Source organism: Solanum lycopersicum, chromosome 4, assembly GCF_036512215.1.
Source record: "Solanum lycopersicum chromosome 4, SLM_r2.1".
In the NCBI taxonomy this organism is placed as follows: Eukaryota; Viridiplantae; Streptophyta; class Magnoliopsida; order Solanales; family Solanaceae; genus Solanum; species Solanum lycopersicum.
Genome location: NC_090803.1, coordinates 41,987,621 through 42,007,247, shown reverse-complemented (window position 1 = coordinate 42,007,247; position 19,627 = coordinate 41,987,621). Strand labels below are relative to the sequence as shown.

The 19,627-nt window shown below is 33.0% G+C and overlaps 2 long non-coding RNA genes across 17 annotated transcripts; both read right to left on the bottom strand.

The window, feature by feature from the left end:
- Positions 1-628: 628 nt before the first annotated feature.
- LOC138348283 (uncharacterized) lies at positions 629-8,478 on the bottom strand. Its single transcript, XR_011220675.1, has 3 exons — positions 8,348-8,478; positions 7,975-8,062; positions 629-764 (listed from the first exon to the last, which is right to left on the bottom strand). It is a non-coding gene; the product is annotated as an uncharacterized lncRNA (long non-coding RNA).
- A 352-nt stretch (positions 8,479-8,830) lies between these two features.
- Positions 8,831-18,203, bottom strand: LOC101260224 (uncharacterized). Of its 16 annotated transcripts, none has more exons than XR_011220664.1 (11): positions 17,800-18,203; positions 16,976-17,227; positions 16,581-16,884; positions 16,400-16,486; positions 16,102-16,282; positions 15,895-16,012; positions 15,021-15,145; positions 14,454-14,576; positions 12,069-12,103; positions 9,878-9,988; positions 8,831-9,053 (listed from the first exon to the last, which is right to left on the bottom strand). It is a non-coding gene; the product is annotated as an uncharacterized lncRNA (long non-coding RNA). The 16 variants fall into 16 exon arrangements; XR_011220659.1 differs by lacking the exon at positions 16,102-16,282 and adding an exon at positions 10,556-10,614; XR_011220662.1 differs by lacking the exon at positions 16,102-16,282 and adding an exon at positions 10,556-10,614 and having other exon boundaries at positions 9,878-9,970.
- Positions 18,204-19,627: the final 1,424 nt, after the last annotated feature.

Sequence of the window (19,627 nt, the reverse complement as noted above, 5' to 3'; positions counted from 1 at the left end):
CAGTCTTTAATTATGTATTATGATATTTCTTATATATTGAAAGTAATGTTGTAGCATATGATGTGCTAAGAAAGTTTTATATTTGCCGCTTAATTTACCTATAACAATGCGATGAATGATAACTATGAGCATGTATATGACCTCTAAGAGATCAAGTATGCTATGTTTTTTCAAGGTGGTGCTCCACGGATATGAAACTCGGTGAATGAAAATCATAGACTAAGTTGTGAGACCGTAATTTCATTATAATTTTTAATGGATTATTTCTATGTCTCATAGATCTTTCTATGCTCCATAGAAAAAAAACCGTAGAAAATCCCAATTTGACCCGTTAAATTTAACTATGTCTAAGCCTCACATGGGAAACTTATCTAGGATTCGTACAAGGAATGACGGGCCACCCAGGTGAACCGTAAAAAGTTTACTGAGACTTGATTTCAAAAATTTATTTCCCCATTCCTAGTATTGCCATCTATGACACGTAGAATATCTACGATCCATAGATGGGAGCTGTAGACTCAACCTGAAATCTTAAAATATGTTTTCCTTCTTTTCCAAATCTTAGTTGTTACACGATTATACAAATTCTTTCCTATATGCTAAATTTCATAAGAATGACTTAGGACACATACGATACATTTTGGGAGTAGAAGTTAATAGAAGCAAGAAAGGAACTCTTTATGTCTCTATTCTTGACCTACTTGTAGACATACAAAAGTTGGAAGCCAAAGCTTGAAGCACTCCGATGGTTGCCAACATGCATCCTACAAAAGATGATAGTGTTCCTTTTAATGATCCTGAGAAATATAAAAGGTTTGTTGAAAAATTAAACTACCTTATTGTGACTCATCAAGATATTGCTTTTGTTGTCAGTGTTGTTAGACAATCATGTTTGTTCCTATGATCAAACAATGGGAAGCCTTGACACAAAATTTTGTTACTTTGAGGGGGCTCTTGGACTTGACATATTGTATGGCTATCACAATGATGCCCGTGTTGGATAATCTATAGATGCAGACTATAATGGATCCATAATTAATAAGAGATCGACTTGTAATGTCTCATTTTTTGGGATTTTTGTTTTTAATTCTGAAATGACCATTATTCCCTTCCTTGTAGAATTTCATGCTTACTTTCTATTTTGAGGATGGTTGGTGAAGTTCCCAATGCAATCAATTGTGTTTTTATAAATCTGACTCTTGTTTAGTTGAGAATTCTTTATAGGTTGAGTTTGGTCAAAATGTTGAGTTTTGCACATTAGGTAGGAATTCTATTAGTTTCATCGTATCCGGAACGTCAAACTTGAACAAGTAGAGTGGTTGGTAAGGTTTGGGAGGATTTGCGTTGAGAGTTTGGTGTTTAGGCGAGAAGTTGAGCTTAAGTCTTAAGGAGAAGTTTATGAGGGTATATTTGTCAAAAAAATCTTATTGCATAAATCCACTGATTCCATTGAGTTCAATTATCGCAGTTAGTAGGGTAGCATATTTAGTTTACTTTTATCTAGTCTCAAATTAATCTCGAGGGTCCGTTTCTAGACTTTAATGCGTTAGGGAGATAATTTTGCTAATGGTGAACATAGTTAACTTCGGGTAAGTTATTCAATAATGGCCAAATCCGCTCCATTTCTTCCATTTCACTTTCTTCTCTATTTTGTAAGTTTGGAATGGAGTTTTTGAAGCATTTTCTTGTTTATAGTCCAGCATGAACCCCATTAATTGAGTATTCTTTAGATGAGTAGCATCAATGTGATTTGAATCGTGATAGTATTGAGTTTTCTAAATTGTTATTGGGATCATTGAGTTTTATTTGTCCATGTCTATATTTCAACACAGACCCTATTTTTAGTTATAATTTATGTGAATCATTCAAAGTAAATTTTTTATTTTAGAATGAGCTTTTGAGGAAGTACAATTGAGTTTTGAGAAAGGGTTTTTAAAAATATGAATAGTATGTCCTCAATGTTTAAACATTATGGTATCTAAATATGTCATCAATGTTTATGCAATATGACATCCAGAGTCATCAATGATTATATCAAGATATGATTTTGATTTATTTTTTAGAAAGAGTTTTCAAGTATGAATTGAGTAAGAGTATTATGGAAACAAGTATTCCTATAAAGTATAAGTTTTTACATTGAGAAAAAGAGAAACTTTGATTTTAGAAAAATAGTTTATGAGTTCAAAGATATTTAGAGAAGTTACCTCTTTTAAAAGGATAGTTTGAGCTAATAGGCAGAGTACGTTTTTATGCATTGAGCATGAGTACATAGTATTGGGAGTAGTATCAAGCAATGATATGGGATGAGTCCAGACAAATAAAATTCCTCATAAACAATGTATGCCAACATGGGTACAGGATAAATTTTTTTATATAAATCTGAAATGCCTTCCGGCAGATCTTAGGGGAGCAACTTAATTTAGTTGTTCTATGCCCGGACAAGGTATAAGTAGATCCACTTGTACAATAGATCTTTATAGATGAAGAGTTTTGGAGAGCTTCCAGTTTTAGAAGTTTTCTTTAAAACTTATGTTTAATACTCGGTATATTAAAAGAGTTTTGAGATTTGATACATTTTTTATTTAGAATTTATTTCAATTTGATCCTTATATATGCTTAAGTTATTCTTTCGATTGTAGTTAGTCAAGATGAGGATTCTCTTGGCAACCGACAACGGTTCTCGAATGTGATCAACGTCCATGATATAGTCTTGAGTTGTGACATGAAGAATCAGGAATTGATCGATTTCTTGATTGTGATTTTTTGACATTTCATCTAGTTATAGAAAAACCATCAAATATGCAAATCAGCGTGTATATTAATTACCTTTTAATTTGGATTTGAGGTTTTTCCCTTTCAAAGGCTCTTTTACATCCAATACAAATTAATATTTACTTACTTTAAGTTTGTGTTAGTGTTCATGGTTGGTCGGTCAATAACACACACAAAGAGAATAGGGAACCACACATGATGTTCGGACAGGTATTTCATCAAACTCCAATCTTAAATAATCTTTAATCTTCACTTGAAATGTTCTTTTACTCCTTGTATGTGTGTGCGTGTAAGAGATTTATAATTATAGTTATAATGGTGCTTCTTAGGCCATCAACTAGACTCTGATGATGGCAACCAACTTTAAATGATGTTCAACCTTCACTCTACATGGCTAAAATTACCTTTAAATGAGATTTTATATTAAAATTTGTTAATTGTTTGACAAAATATTCATTAACAAGGAGTGAAATTAACTGTAGTATTATCTTATAAAACGTCTTCATCCATCCAAACCATTTGGTTGCCGCAACGACGAAAAAATCGCTGGGAATAAAAACTGAATCTAAATATTGTTACTTTATGTTTTAATGATTTTCATCTTTTCTCTATTTATATTAAAATATTACTTTAAATTATTTTTAGTATTCTTCACACATATGATAATATTTAGAAGGTTCAAAATTCCGAGAATGCTCTACAACTTCATTTTTCCAGTGATTTACCTTTAAGACATCGACAAGATGGACTCGTTCACGCATAAATCGATTGTGGACAAAGTAGACCATCATGTAAGATTTAATACTTTAACACATAATAATAGAAACTTGAGCATGATAATCTTACATTGTGATTGTTAAGGGCACATATTTGATGTTGAAGACATCATCACATGGAGAAGTGGAATCATTAGTTATAAATTGGTTTCTACTTCTTTTTCCTAATTTTGCATTACCACAACCTTCAAGAATGGAATTATTGTTGAAAATATGTTATAACCCTAATCTGTGGTGGGAAGACATATTTATAGAGTTTATTACATAATATGGTATGTCCATCAAGCAATCGATAATTTATTTGACGGACGTTCCAGATTAAGCCATAACTTCTATAAAACTCTCCTCCCTCGACGCTTTAGGGCTATCACATATTTTCCACAATAATACCAACACGGACGGTTGTGGAAACGTAATGTTAGGGCAAGGAGATTGAAACTAATTTACGACTAATGTTTCTATTTCTCTCTGTGATGATGTCTTCCACATCAGGTTTTTCCCTTTGCAATCTCTATGCACGATTATTGTGTTCAAGATCCTGATATTATGTATTAAAGTATTTAATCTTACATGTTTTATCAGAGTTTGGATTTTTTGAACCCATAATCTTAATAAAAATGTTAGTTAGCGTTGATTATGCCTCTAAATATATGAAACAGATTTTTTATGACCTCTTATTTTTACAATTGAAAATTCTTTATGTAAGTACACCCCTCAAAATCCGCTGTTTCAACTGGTTAAGGTTTATTCTAACATGGAATGTCATTCCTAATAAGGTTGTTCACTGGGGTGTCTATTACCTATTCTTTCTTAGTTAATTTGGAACTAAATTGTAAGTAACTTCTATCTAAGTATGTGGTGCTTAAGACTAACTGTCCATCACTTATTTTTTTATGATTAATTATTTAAAAAAGCTTGAAGAATTTTTTTGAACGATTATTATCAGCTATTTTTAGTAATTTTACACGCTAATATTTTATTCATCACACGGAAACACTTTAAGTTTAATGGAAAAATAAATAAATAAATACACTCTTGTAAGATTAATTTTTTCCGGTCACATTATGTTTAAATTTATAATTCAATTCTTTTTATTAGTATAATTCTTTGGTTGACCATTTAAGGTGTTTGAACTCGTAAATTAACAAATTCTAGAAAATTTTAATCGTCTCATAATATAGAAATACGTTTTATTTTAGATTTTAAAATAAATTAAAGTGGTCGTTATATTAATAAATAAATAATATGTGTATAGTTATTTCAATTTAGTTTGATTGTCACGAAAGTGGCCAAACTAGAGAAATGAACGTCTACACATATAATATTTATGATCACTTGACATATGTGGATTGTACTATTCATTATTTATTGGCAAATCAGTATTCAAAAAGAGACTGGGTATGGGTTTTCAACCTGATGCATTTATTATGTTTCTATAGTTTTTTAGTCATCAAAGTAGTCAAACTAAAATGTATAAAAAATTTCACAGCACAAAAATTTGTGATATTATGAATGAATTTGTATTTCTATAGTTTGTTACTCACCAAATTGGTTAAACTAGGTAAATTAAAGTCTACACATATCATATCTATGATCAATTGTTGTATCCATTATGTTTCTATAGTTTGTTAGTCACAAAAGTGACCAGACTAAAATGTATAATTTTATTCACATGCACAAAATTTAATGATATTATGTTTTCTTTTGTATTTATATAGTTTGTAAGTAACAAACGTGGTCAAACTAGTATGGTTAAGAAAAATATGCATTCATAAAATTATCATTTATTTATGAAAGTTATTTAAATGTCTAATTGAAATAAATATATAAATTGAGTTTCACTAACTATTGCTAGAAATTATCATTTTACAACGTGAATCTATCATTCTACGAATAGTGAAAATTATGAGGTAAATTAATCTTTTTAGTCAAACATATATATTATATCCATAGATGTCGTATATGTTTGATTAAAAATATTTAATTACCTATTAAAGAAAAAGTTGGTATTTAAATTATGATTTCTGTTGTAGTATATATCCAACCCACAAGAGAATTATGATATATTTGTGTGTATGTATATCTTTCTTGCAGTTATTCCTCTACACTAACATGGTTCATTTGTTGGTGTGTTCAGTGGATTGAATTTCCTTAAATATCCTAAAAAATTACAATTCTACTTAGGTGTGGATCTTGACTTGCTCTGTTGAATGGAAAACCTACTGCCATTACTGATAAAAGTAGTGAATGAGAAGACTTTTAATAAATCACGGTAGTGCTCTAAAAGTTTAAGTCTTATGTTTATTCGAATGACTATTACTAACTACATTAAGAGTACTATTCAACAAACAAAAAGTATAAGGGAATACAAGAATTTTGTGGAAGAACATTTTCATTCTGCTGATAAGGGTCTCGCTAGTACACTTTTGATGGGTCGTGTAGTATGCATAATCATATCATCGAGATGACTAACATTTCAACAAGAATTCAAACCTTGGGAATGAAAGTGAATGATAACTTCTTGGTTCCGTTTATTTTGAACTCATTGGCTCTTCGGTATGGACTATTGAAAATTAATTATAACACTAAAAGAATAAGTGGAATGTTAGTGAATTGTCCGGTATGCTTATTCAAAATGAGTCAAGACTTAAGAAACAAGAAGATTATTCCATTAACCTAATGGTTCAAGGAGCTGGTAAATGACTTAAAGTGAAGGCTAACGAGTTTAAGAAAAAGAAAGCACCTCCTAAAGTTCCACATTATGCTCATAAGGAACTCAAGGCCGATGTGTGTCATTTTTTTTAGAAAAGAATGACACTTTCACTAAATTAAGGTTCTGCTAATTTATGGCATAAACGTTTGGGTCATATATCCATAGAAAGATTAAAAAGATCACTGAAGAATGAAATTCTTTCAAATCTGATTTTTTTTAATCTCGATATATGTTTGGATGGGATTAATGGAAAAGAGACCAAGAATACCATGAAAGGCTGCACAAAGAGCTCTAACTTCTCAAAATTATACACAATTATATTTGTAGACTCTTGATGTTCCATTTTTTGGTGTAGAAAAATATTTTATGACCTTTATCGATAAATTTTCATGTGATGGATTTATCTATTTATTGAAAGATAAAATCTCAAGCAGCGGACTCTCTAAAAGTGTACGTTAAAAAGGTTGAAAGACAATTAGATAAGAAAGTGAAAGTCATTAGGTCAGATGGAGTTGATGAATATCATGGAATGTATAACGAATCAGGACTATGTGCAAGTCTATTTGAAAATTGCTAGAAAAGCATGACATATGTGCACAATATACTATAACAGCAACACCTCAACAAAATAATGTTGCAAAAAGGAGTAATCAAACACTTATGGATATTGTTAGAAGTATGATGACTAAGTTCATATTACCCAGATCATTGTGGATGTATGATGTTAAAACCGTTGTACATTTTTAAATAGTATTCCTAGTAAGGGCGTTTCAAAGACCCATTTTGAACTATGGATCAGAAGGAAGCCTAGATTATGGCACTTGCATGTTTGGGTAGTCAAATGGAATCTAGGGTTTATAATCCACATGAAAAAATTAGATTCTCGAATGGTGAATTTATTGGGTATCTAGAAAAAACTAAAGGGTATAAAGTTTACTATCCCAATCATAGTTCAAGAATTACTGAATGGGTAATGCAAAATTTATTGAGAATGGTGAAGTTAGTTTGAATGTTGAAGGACAAAGGGTGGAAATTTAATGAGGTAAGGGAAAATATTTCATTGCCCGTGATTGTACATAATTCTACACCAATAACAAACGTTTGTCCTCATGCTTCATGCGGCTAAGGAAGTCATATCCACATGATTCATGCGGCTAAGGAAAATAGGATCCGCACAAATATAAGTGGTGCTGATATTGTCACAAAGAACTCTTGGCACAATAATTAGAGGAAACTGATGTTCTTGAAGAATATAAGTGAGCCAGTGAGTTTCAGAAATAGTAGCAGCAACTGAGCGATATTCTACGTCTATAGAAGAACAAGAAACTGAACTCTACTTCCTTAAAGACCATGAAATAGGAAAACTACCAAGATAGATAACAGAAAAAGTTATCAATGTTCGATCAGGAGGATCCTTTAGCCAGTTTGAGTCAAAGTATGCGAGCTACCTACGATCAATTTCATTGGCAATGAGCACACAAATAGAGGTAGTTAAATGGAGATAGCGCAACAAGTCCTATAAGAGCAACACAATGAGGCATAAATGTTGATGCATAGCTTGGAACAATATGGTGATAGCAAAAGTTATGTATGAACGCATGAATGAAAAGTAATAAAGCTTTCCAATATTGCGCCGACATAAGGAACCATCAACAAGATGATCATCACACGATGAATCAAAAAATATAATATATTTCATAGGTGTGGAAGTACCTTTGCAGTTATACATAACTACCTCATGAAGGAGATCCATAATGTACTTCTCTTGAGAGATCATAAGACCAGCAGAAAAACGAATCACCTAAATTCCAAGAAAGTAATGACAAGGTCCTAAGTCTTTCAGTGAAAAACGTTGACAAAGACCCTTAGTGATAGAATGAACACCTCATTTGTGATTGCATATCACTAAGATATCATCCACATAAGCTAAAATATACATAATAAGCCTAGATTTATGCATAATGAAGAGTGACGAATTAGAGTGCGACTTAACAAAACCTAAAGTAAGGAGATATTTTTTTAGTTTGGAGTACCAAGCACTAAGAGACTATTTAAGGCGATAAATTGCCTTTTGAAGACAACATACATGCATAGGACGCCCAGAGTTTTCAAATCCCATTGGGTGTCGCTTGTAAACTTCTTTAGTTAGAATACCCTGCAAGAAGGAATTGTTAACATCCAGATAATGGACATGCCAATGAAGTTGAATGGCGGTAGTTATTATGAGACGGATAATAGCCTGCTTGACTACTAGATTGAAAGGGGAATGATGATAAAGTTTGGGGTGGTGTGTAAATTCCATGGCAACCAAACAAGCCTTGCACCTATCAATAGGACCTCATGTTTATGTTTAATTGAGAATAACCACTTCCAATCAACCATGTTTTTGGAAGAGTCACATGGAACCAATCTGAAGTATGGTTGCTAACAAGAGCATCAAATTTTACCTGCATTGCTAAATTTCATTGGCGTACTTCACCTCTCGGAGGTCTTGTACAATCCCCTAGACAACTTTCATTGCATATATATGAAAAGTAGAACGGAATTAAAATGTTTACCAAAAAACATAAAGATGCAGAATAATTTCATAAAACGGAATCCTTTCTAACGTATGTCTTAAAAACCATCTATCAAAACACGAGTACAAATTTTTTGGGTCACAACCCATAAAAGACTAAACATAGTAAAGAACATAAAAGACAACATACGGTGATGCCGTCAGATGCTATGAGGACTCAACAATCATCACATCTTGAAAGCATTGGAAACTCTACCCTTCAAAGTAAGTCAATCTTCTCAACACCCAACATTTGATAAGAATGTAGACAAAATATGCGTTAGTACAAATGTACCATGTATGAGAACTATATTACCAAACATAAGATATCTCAAAGGGTTAGTCAAAAAAGGACATAATCAGAAGTGATAAAAGCATAAGCATAACATCGATATCATAAGAATAATAAATCATCATAAAGCATACAATAGTTCATACTTAAATCATTTGTCTTTCTTACTCAAGTGAACTACTTAACAAGCCACCCCAAGTTTACTTGTGCAATGTCAGGGTAGCATCCCATACTACTACCAGAGTTTAGTGTCACTCTTTGGTCATTCTTGATCATAATACACTCTCATAATTAAGACCTAAGTTGTTCATAACATATGACCACTATTCCCATAGATCACCTCAAATTACACTTGTGTAATGCATGTGAGGAATCCCATTCTACCTCAAACACTAAGCATATCTTGAGTCACCCTATTCCGTGTCATCAACTTTAGATGTCACTAGAAGACCTACTTCATATTGACAAGGAACAACCATCTTAAGTCAATCATGTCACCGGGAGCAACTATAGTCATTACCCAAGCTAAGCATACATCATGCAGGGGTCATGCCATAGGTAGCTTAAGTTCATACTTGTACCATGTATGAATGACATCCCATACTACCATGCATACTAAGTACTTCTTTAAAATATCCTACTCCAAGCTAACTTATCTTTTGTTCTTTTCTATTAAACTTAACATCTTAACATAATAGACCGAATACCATGTAAAGCATCAGACCATACAAACCAAGATAACAAATAAAGGATACAATAGTACCAACCTAACCACCATGCAACCAATCATGTAGATGCAAGCTAATCCATAGGGAAGAATGAATCCTCAACCTTAAGATACCACGAGAAACCAATATCAGCTATTCCATGAAATGCACCTTGCATGCAAATCAAGTTACCATTAGAAGTGTATAGGGCTTTCCCCGAAAGCCTTGGACAAATCAAGTCAAGTTATCATGATAAAGCATCCTTGCAACATAAAATCAAGCCAAACATGGGAGAGCCTATTTGCTCCTATCACGACCAGGGAGCACCCCCTAGATGCAATCGGTGTTATCATCCTCGGAGAGGACTAAGACTAGCCTATTAGCATTCGTGAAACACTTCATATGTTAAAATGCATTAAAAATTAAAAATTTCTTACATATTGAGGTTTTTATAGACCTCTCGCTTACTAAACATATATACATACAGAATTTACTTAGACTCCTCGCATAGGAAGCATACATAGGATTCTCGTTTATACAACATATTTAAATTATATGAATTTAGTCTAATATATCATCTCACATTTAAACCATATAGAATGAGGAGAACATTCGGGCATAGCCCATACTTCTTTAAAACAAAAGTCAAGTCTTCAAATGAAGAGAAGGAAACTAAATGACTTTAGATGATAAAAAGTAGCTAGGTAGTGGTATATTCCTTGGATGGTGAGGACCTACCGAACACTTGAGGAATATCCAAGTAGTCTTGCAAATGACCTAACTTAAACGGCCCGAACCTACATTGTTGTATAAATATATAGGAAATGGGTGAGTACATCTACTTGTACTAAGTATGGAAATATATGCACAAATAATGTTTGAAATCATGCTTAAAGGGACATGTTGTTCAAAGTCATGCTAAATAAATTTTAAAATCTTTCATGCACCATAAGGAACAATTATAAGCCAGTGATCACATATTCATTAACACAAGACCATATTCAACACAAGACAAACATCATCTATAAATTCAATGAAACATGGACATTATTAACATAGGGTCATATCAGCATGCATAGTAGTATATAAAAATCATATGACTAAAGTAACTCAAACAAAATGTCATAATAACTAAGAATATTTAAGAATTAATATCATCATATCTTATAAGGCCTTTACCAACAACCTTATCAAAAGCATACAAGTGCAATGCTCATGTGAAGTTCCATAACCCAACATAATCAAGCATACAGGGAAAGAGATCATAAGTAATTCCTAACTTCACTTAACATAGCCTCATGAGTAGTCGTCATCATAGATAGCAATATAGACCAATGACATGTTAATAAGTGAAACCAACATCATATAGGATCATCAACATGTAAATCCAATATATGCATAACATTAAGGTCATAAGATCATAAGAACATCCTCTAAGGACTTCTCTCAATGCCAACTAGTGCAATGCATAGATAGACTCCTATACCCCTACCTACACTAAGAAGAACTCCTAAAGTCATCCTAGTTCGAGTTCACTTTAATACATTCATTTTACCTTCGGGAACATTATCAATAACATACAATAGGACTTTGACCTAAACATGTTATCTGGTGTCAGGAAATCATAAACTGAAAGAATGTGGTCTACTTGCCAAGGTAGGACCGAAACATGAACATATCATTCTAGGTGGATCCACTAGGTAGTCTTCCTACAGAGGCAACATAGTTAAGGAAGTAGAAGATATATCTTGAATCCTCTATATGACTATTATCAATTGGAGCTCTCATCTCATGAGAATGTTTGGTGAATCTCCCTTCTATAGGGAGTCAACACCTCTCATTGTCAAGTTCACTCGGTGCTACGCTAAAGATCCTTTCTGAAATGCCATTAAGTCAATCTTTAATGATCATAGCTTAATTTAGGTCATAGGAGACTAACCCCATTGTATAGCATATCATTTAGCTCATTCGGTGTAAGATGAGAACTTCCTTTCATCACACAACCATCATTGGTGAGATCAACATATATCCATCTTATCAACTAAGAAACACAAGAGAAATCATCTTCAAACTTGTATTAACATAGCCTCAATATGATCTCAGATTCCGCATAATCATATCATGCCATCATATACATATTCATCACATCATACCTTTGTTATTCTAATCACATGATATACTTCAGTTGCACCACATCATCAAGTATAAGCCATCACAATTAAAGTAAGGAATCAAGATCACAAAGTCTTACCAATTCACCTTCAAAAGTCCTCTTCAATGGCCTTACTACAATAATAACCATATTTATCCATAAATGTTCTTATTAAAATCATATAATAGTAATTAACACAAGAAATAAGTCAATAATATCATCACTATCCAATTCACATCAAATTCATAACCTATGGTTAGGGGAAATATGGTCAATTCATGATTTCTTCCATAGAACTAGGTATAACATCAAGAACTACCCTAATTAACCAATGGTCAATCATAATAAATCCATAATAATGAAAACAAACAAAGAACAATATAATTTGAAAGAAGTATTTCTCATTAAGAAAGAAACCATACTTTCTCAACTTTAGGAAATTAAATTTGAAAGAACCCTTTGGGAAAAGGAGTCCCAAAGGTGAAGAGTTCCCATGTCTTAGCTATTATTTACGATTGATGGAGAGAAAGTTGAATCTTGGATATCTAGTGATCTTGCATTGATTTCAATGGAGTCTTGGAGAAATAGAGAGAGAAAGTAGAAAGAAGGTAGAGAGATTTGTGTTTGAGAATTGAAGAGTGTTAGGTCAATTTAATGTGGGTTTGGTATTTATATAGTCCCTTAATCATGTTAATTAGTCACCCCTTGACCCTCAATTAACAAACAACCCATGTAATTAATTAATTGACTTAACTTAAAACTAGGCAGTCAAAACAGGCCTTAACCTACGAGACCTCGACCTACAGTCCGTAGATACAACGATGACACCATCCTCTACAACAACCGTTTTCAACAGAAAGTGGTCTTTTTGACAACTTTGGAGATTTTTTAAGGCTGGACTTGCAACTCCATCGATGCCTCGTCAATCAGATGACGACTTGTGGATTGGTTTCATTTGTAGCAACTGTCAAAAACAACTTTTCGGACAATTTGGAAGTGTCTCCCTCAGGACACTTATGGTGGTCGTTGGGGAGCCGTACCCAAAGACTGCGACCTTAAACACACTCTAATATTGTTTTAACACCGTTCTACCAATTTTCATTGAATTAAGATTCTTAAAACCCTTTTAAACATGCCAAGGCACACGAGTACACATTTCACAATTCATCGGACGTCATGAATGCTTCTTGACGTTTTGACTCTAACCCTTCCTACATTTTTCAAATACATATATTTAGCCTTAAAATAGTGTTTCATGTCTTAGCTCTTCATGTGTGGCTCTAGACTAGGTCTTGGACTTCCGGAGTGTTACATTATTCCCCCCCTTAGGAACATTAGTCTCTGAATGACACAAAAATCTTATAATAGGGAGTGAATGACTTGGGACGACTAGCAGTCCAACCAACTAAAACGTATTACATATGAGTTACAACCCCTACACCATTTAAGGCCTATGGCTACCCCGGTAAAGTGTAGCCTAAACTAGCAAAAAGTGTGGCCTTTTAGAAAAGGCTACACTTTTTGACTTTAGACAACGCTTTTTCGGGGGTGACTTAATGAAGTGTAACCATTGACATTTGGAAACACTTTTTAAATGTCGCCATCACGGCTACATTTATAATGTGTAGACACAGAGGTATAAGGGCACGCTTTGTATGAATTCATTAGAAACACCTTTTTTTATTATACTACACTTAAAAGTGTTGTCTTTGCTTTGTTATTGGTCACACTTGTTTTGGCTTTTATATCTCATCTACAACACTTATAAAGTGTAACTTTTCTTTGACGTCCTACAACATTTTTGAAGTGTGGCTATGTTATGAAGAATTATTTATCGACAATTTTTTATTTTTAAATATGATAATTTTTATTTGCATATATTCAATGGTCACATAATTAAATATACAAATGACCTAAAGCACAAAATTAAATAATAATTAAATTGAAGCTACATATTTTTTGTATAACCAATACTTAGAAAGTGATTGCTTACTTATCTCTACTATCAATAAATTTCACAAAACCAAATGCATTCAAACATATATGACAATATTACAAAAAATACTTCATCGTTCACTATAATAGATTGAGTTTACTTCTAGCCATAATTCAAGTTTAATTTCCGGAATTTTTCAGTACATTCAAAATAAAATTATAAGTTAGTGACATAAATCATGTATTTAAGATGTTTAAATTCACAGTAAGCCAAAGCAATTGATAACATAAAGTTGTTGAAGTGCATAATTTGAGAGTATTCAGTGTGAGCCGGATGACCCAATCAATTTATGCAAATCATACAGAACAAGCATCTGGCTTCATATTCTATTTGTTGTAAATTAATTTTCAGCTGATGAATAATAATGAGATTATGGTAGCAAAATTTCATCTTTTTTTAATTGATGAAAACAACAAGAGGATAACTTATAAAGAGTAAAAGCTGAAAATCAATGTTTTGCAAAGAAAAGGACTATATTCTACACTCACCAGAATAAGTACTATGTTTTCAAAGCTTGATAGTGTTTTCTTGTATTTACAGTTTTTGTGTACCTCGTTGTTGAATACTGCAAGGAACTTACGTCCTTTTCTATAATTCGTTATCCTGGAACCCTGAAATGCCACATAGAAAGCTAAGAAGATCAGTGAAGAATGATGAGTTAAATATTTTCTTTTAGACAACAAACAGGAAGAATTTTATTGACGTATCTCCATTGAAAAGACGAATGACTCAGTATACTCCTAAAAAGAATGGCTCTCGCGTTTGAAAAAAGAAAAGTTCGTATAGAAAAATCACATAATTTGGTTACTTACAATTGGGATTTTTATGTAAATTGCAGGAGCAAGAAGTACCAGGAATTGCATTAATGGATACCATTTAATAAAGGACTACATAAAACCGATTTTTTTAGTCCTACATTTGAGAAGTGCCAGTATAAGGGATGTTTTGGAGGATATTTTAGCCAAATTTAACACTCAGGTAAATCACTGTGTAGAATTTCACAAAAGACTATTTTCTTATTTTAGTTTACCATTTCTTGGTAAAAAAGCACTTACATATGTTTACACTCGACAATCTCGATTTCCATAGGTTAATTTGCACGTGTGATGCATAACCATGTCATTTCCACTTCAGATTCATGTTCTAAAGCAATAGGTACATGTGAGTATCCTTCTGAATCCTGGAGACATAAAGAAACAAAACTACAATTAAAGTTTTTTTTAAATGAAAACACAAACACCCTTTTTTTAATATGTGCTCAATCTCAAGTATACATTTTTTATTTGAAGGTAGATAATACGGGCTGAACTATATTTGTATTTTGGCTTCATGAGAAAATTATCTGTTATATAGCAGAGCATATCAATAAGAAGGTGTTACTCAATTGAATTATAATAGAACATTGAGGCGGCATGTGAAACATTGGACTTGTTTCAGAACTAAAATTCACCTTCCATAAAGAGAGGGAAAAAATTGTCAAATAACTGTGAGAAATTCAAGTTTTATATGATATTAATGCCTATGCTTGAGGAGATAGAGGTAGCCCTTAGCAAGGTAAGTGAAGAAAGAGGGATAACTTTGTTTTACGGAGAGATTACAAAGTCATATGAGGAAGAAATAGTTATGATGGCTAGAGAAGGTACGTTAGACAACCAGTCAATTGTAGGCCATATGTCTCGAGAACTTTATTCTGCTTAGACATAATTCAATACCCATAACCAACTTCCCGACCCCAGATAATTCTTCTTCCCCAGGTGTAACCTCTGTATCGATTCAATATAGCATCAATAAATCAAGAGGAATGCGATTCTCAATAGTTAATTAATTCCATAATCTACTCAAAATCCTATGCATGACTATCTTGTTACATGCATATCGGAAAAAGAAATTCAATATTTCATGCAGCTATTCCTGAACTGTAGAAATAACCTGATTCCTTTCCTTCCATTTTGGGAAAAATTCATTTTCCAGAAGTTGAATCAAATCGTCCCTCATCTCATCATAGGTCACAAGCAAGCACCGAATATTTCATTACTGCATGCAGCCACTACATGAGGAAACAAGTTCATTTCCCACTGGGACAAATGACAAAAATAAGTAAATGCAAGGCATTAAGCATCTGCACCAAAAAACAACCTTGAAATAAATGATTATAGGTATCACCAATCATCATTTGACCCAGTAGGTGTTGCATATACCGCATCTACCTCTTTCCACTTCTCAACTAACAACAGATTTAATGGTTCACCCATCTTATCACCAGTAAATACGTTTATTATTCAAAACTATTAGTTGGCCATCTTTTTGAAGGAAAGATCTGACAAATTCCATTGACAACAACATTGACCTGAAATTAATTATCTACTAGAGAAAGCAAAAGACCTAAACTTTTGAAAAATATCATATTTCATAAACGAGGCACCCAATACTTTACCTTATGGCCTGAACTATGTTTGTCTGTAAAGACCAACATTTGCACCATCAATAACAACATCAAATGGTCCATATTAATTAAGCATCTCTGCAGTAATCAAAATATGATTCACCCTCAGAAGAGACCCTAATGATCCAAGAACAACTACTAACTAATCATCATAGAAGTTAGTAAAACGTACTTTAAATTTTTGGAAGCTTGAATTTCTTTCACTCTCTGCACAGTTATAGAAGCAACTGACTTAGGAAATATTTCAGGTTCTTCAGGATTAAGATCAATGGTCACAAACTTCTCAGCAAAGCATTTGCAGCAGCCATCAAGGCCAACGATTGCACTTGATACAGTCCATTTTCCATCAACCAACCAGCTTTGTCCATTGCAGGCACAACCTCCCTTTTTAATAGCTTTACGTATGGATCTTACATCCCATTTGATTTTTTCCACCCTTGAAACTACCTTCTTGTTGAATTACTTGTCAATCAAATCTGCAATAGATGGTGCGACTTGTCGAACTCCTTCTCCAAACTTATGCAACAAATAGTACACATTTTCACACCTACCAGTTTCTAAACTTACTTTTTAAAGTGCCTCCAGCTCAAGTTCCTCTGAATAGCTACCATTCTCCAACATGTGTTGTTAAATATAAATGCCTTGTCGGCATCCCCCTTATTGCAGAATACAGATAAGGCAGGACCATACGACCGTAATTTGGGGTTACTCCATCTTGTTTTATTTGTTATACAACATTAAATGCCATATAACCATTCCTTACTGCCATTGTCAATCTTGTAACAGATTTGAGGGTTGCTTCATTCATTTGTACCTGATCTGAGACCATTTTCTCATAGATTTCAAAACGCTTTGTAAGTGCATAATGTCTTATATGTACTCATTCGTATAGTAAATTAATCAATTTGCATATTTTAAGATAAATAAATGCTCAAAACATGTTAAAATCTCTTTAGTTTTCCATTTTATGATATTTTCCTTTACTTAATTTACTTGAAGTGTTGTCTAAAATGAACAAATTTGTCATTCAAATCATCTAAAAAGAATAAGAACTATAGGAGTTCACTATTTGTCATATACAAGAGAAACTTAACAGAGCTCTAGGCATGGTCATGTTCTAGCTTATTTTTGTCGTCTCTCCACAGTCCAAGATTTATTATATTACAGAGAAATTCACTCGATACACTCTAAACAAGGAATAATTTCCACTCTCCTTACAAACTTGATTTCACCAAATAGACAATATTAATGCCAATAAAATACTACACTCTTGAGGGAGAGGCAAGCTAACAAGTAACACTATTAATGAAATTAAGTAATTTTTGGTCCACAAAAAAACAAAATATACAGTAGATAGTTTCAAAAGTAAGCAGATCGAAAAATAGTCATACCTATGATTCTATATCGAGCAGAGAGCAGCGAGTGATGTTATATTTGGATAGAGAATTGCGGCCAATGAAGAATATACATGCCCCGAGTTTAGGACATAGTTGCGACGGAAAACAACCCATAGCCAGTTCCGTTATCTCATCCAAACAATGTCAAAAGTCTCTCAACTGTTTATGCAATTTCGCAAAGAAAGGCGTAGAAGAACAACAGAGAAACGTATAGTAACAATAAGGCCTGTAAAAAGAAGAACCAGATAAAGTTACAGTTGAGAATTTATCAGATGAAATTTGAAGGAGAAGGAAATAGGGTTTTTTTGTCTAAGTGAATTTGTTGAGCATCTCCTATTTTGATTTGGGGAAAAAGGTACGAGTTTTTATGAATTCTTTTTTTTGGACAATTAGTAATTGAAGGTATTGTCAAATATATTTGAGGGAATATATAATTTTAGAAAAAAACTATTATCAACACTTGTAAAGTGTTGTTTTAAGAATTATAAGAATAGCACACTTTAAAAGTGTAGTCATATGTATAAATAAGTATTACCGATTGTATCATGATATGACAACGCTTATAAGTATAGCATATATCTCTAAAGATCATGCTTGACATTTTAAAAGCGTACACAAAAATATATTAGGAAACACTTTACAAGTGATGTCAAGATTAAGTGTGACCTTAGTCCTAAAATGGTATAGTGAACTCAAATCAACATATTAACATGACATTTACATACAGAAACTCAAAAAACTATTTACAACATATAAGACCTCAACTTCATCACATGAGGAATTTCCTTCTCAATGTCAACATGACCTCACCATGATCATCGAGTCACTTATGCCAAGGAAAAAAATTCAACAGATAAACATGCTCAACACCATCTCACGAGTGCGACAATACATAAAACATAATTCAAGTGAAAATTAAGCCAAAAATAATTTTAACATGAAAACACATTTTAGTATGAACCTCTACCATAGATATGCATATTTTACAAAAACAAGCCAAATTCAATTTATTTATTATTTTCATTATTTATAGGAATGAATAAACTTAAGTAGGAAAAAGATGATGATAACGGCACTTCATGTCGGCCTCGGCCTCCCATATTGCTCGCTCAACTAGGTGGTTTATGCATAAGACGTTTACGAAGGCCATCTCTTTGTTCTTCAACTTCTTGACTTGGAGATCTATAATTTGCACCATAACCTCTTCATCGAAAAGACTCATCCACACCTAATAATTCAATAAGGAGAATGAATACGAGATCACGAATACACTTCTTAAGCATGGAGACATGAATTACCGGATGAACCGAAGTTAATTCACTAGTTTGTGTAAACTCACATGTAAACTTTCCAACCCGTTGCAAAAACTTCATAGGGGCCCACATAACGACGACTTAACTTCCCCTTTTTGTGCAATCTCATCACCCCTTTCATAGGTGAAATCTTCATAAACACCATATTACCTACTTATAGTTCATGATCTCTTCTTCTATTGTTGGCATATGATTTTTTCCGAGTATAGCCTGTTTTCAACCAATCCCGTATCACTCGAACCTTTTGCAAAGCGTCATAGATTATTTTGGGACCAAGGAGTGAAGATTCACCCACCTCTAACCACACAACTGGAGTCCTACATCTCCTACATTAGAGTGCTTCAAAAGTTTCCATGGAAATACTCGAATGGTAGCAACTATTATAGGAGAACTCAATCAACGGTAGGTGATTGTCCCAATTCCCTTTCAAATATATCACAGAAGGTCCTACCATGCCTTCTAGGGTTTGAATAGTACGCTCCTCTTAACCATCTATTTGGGGATGAAAA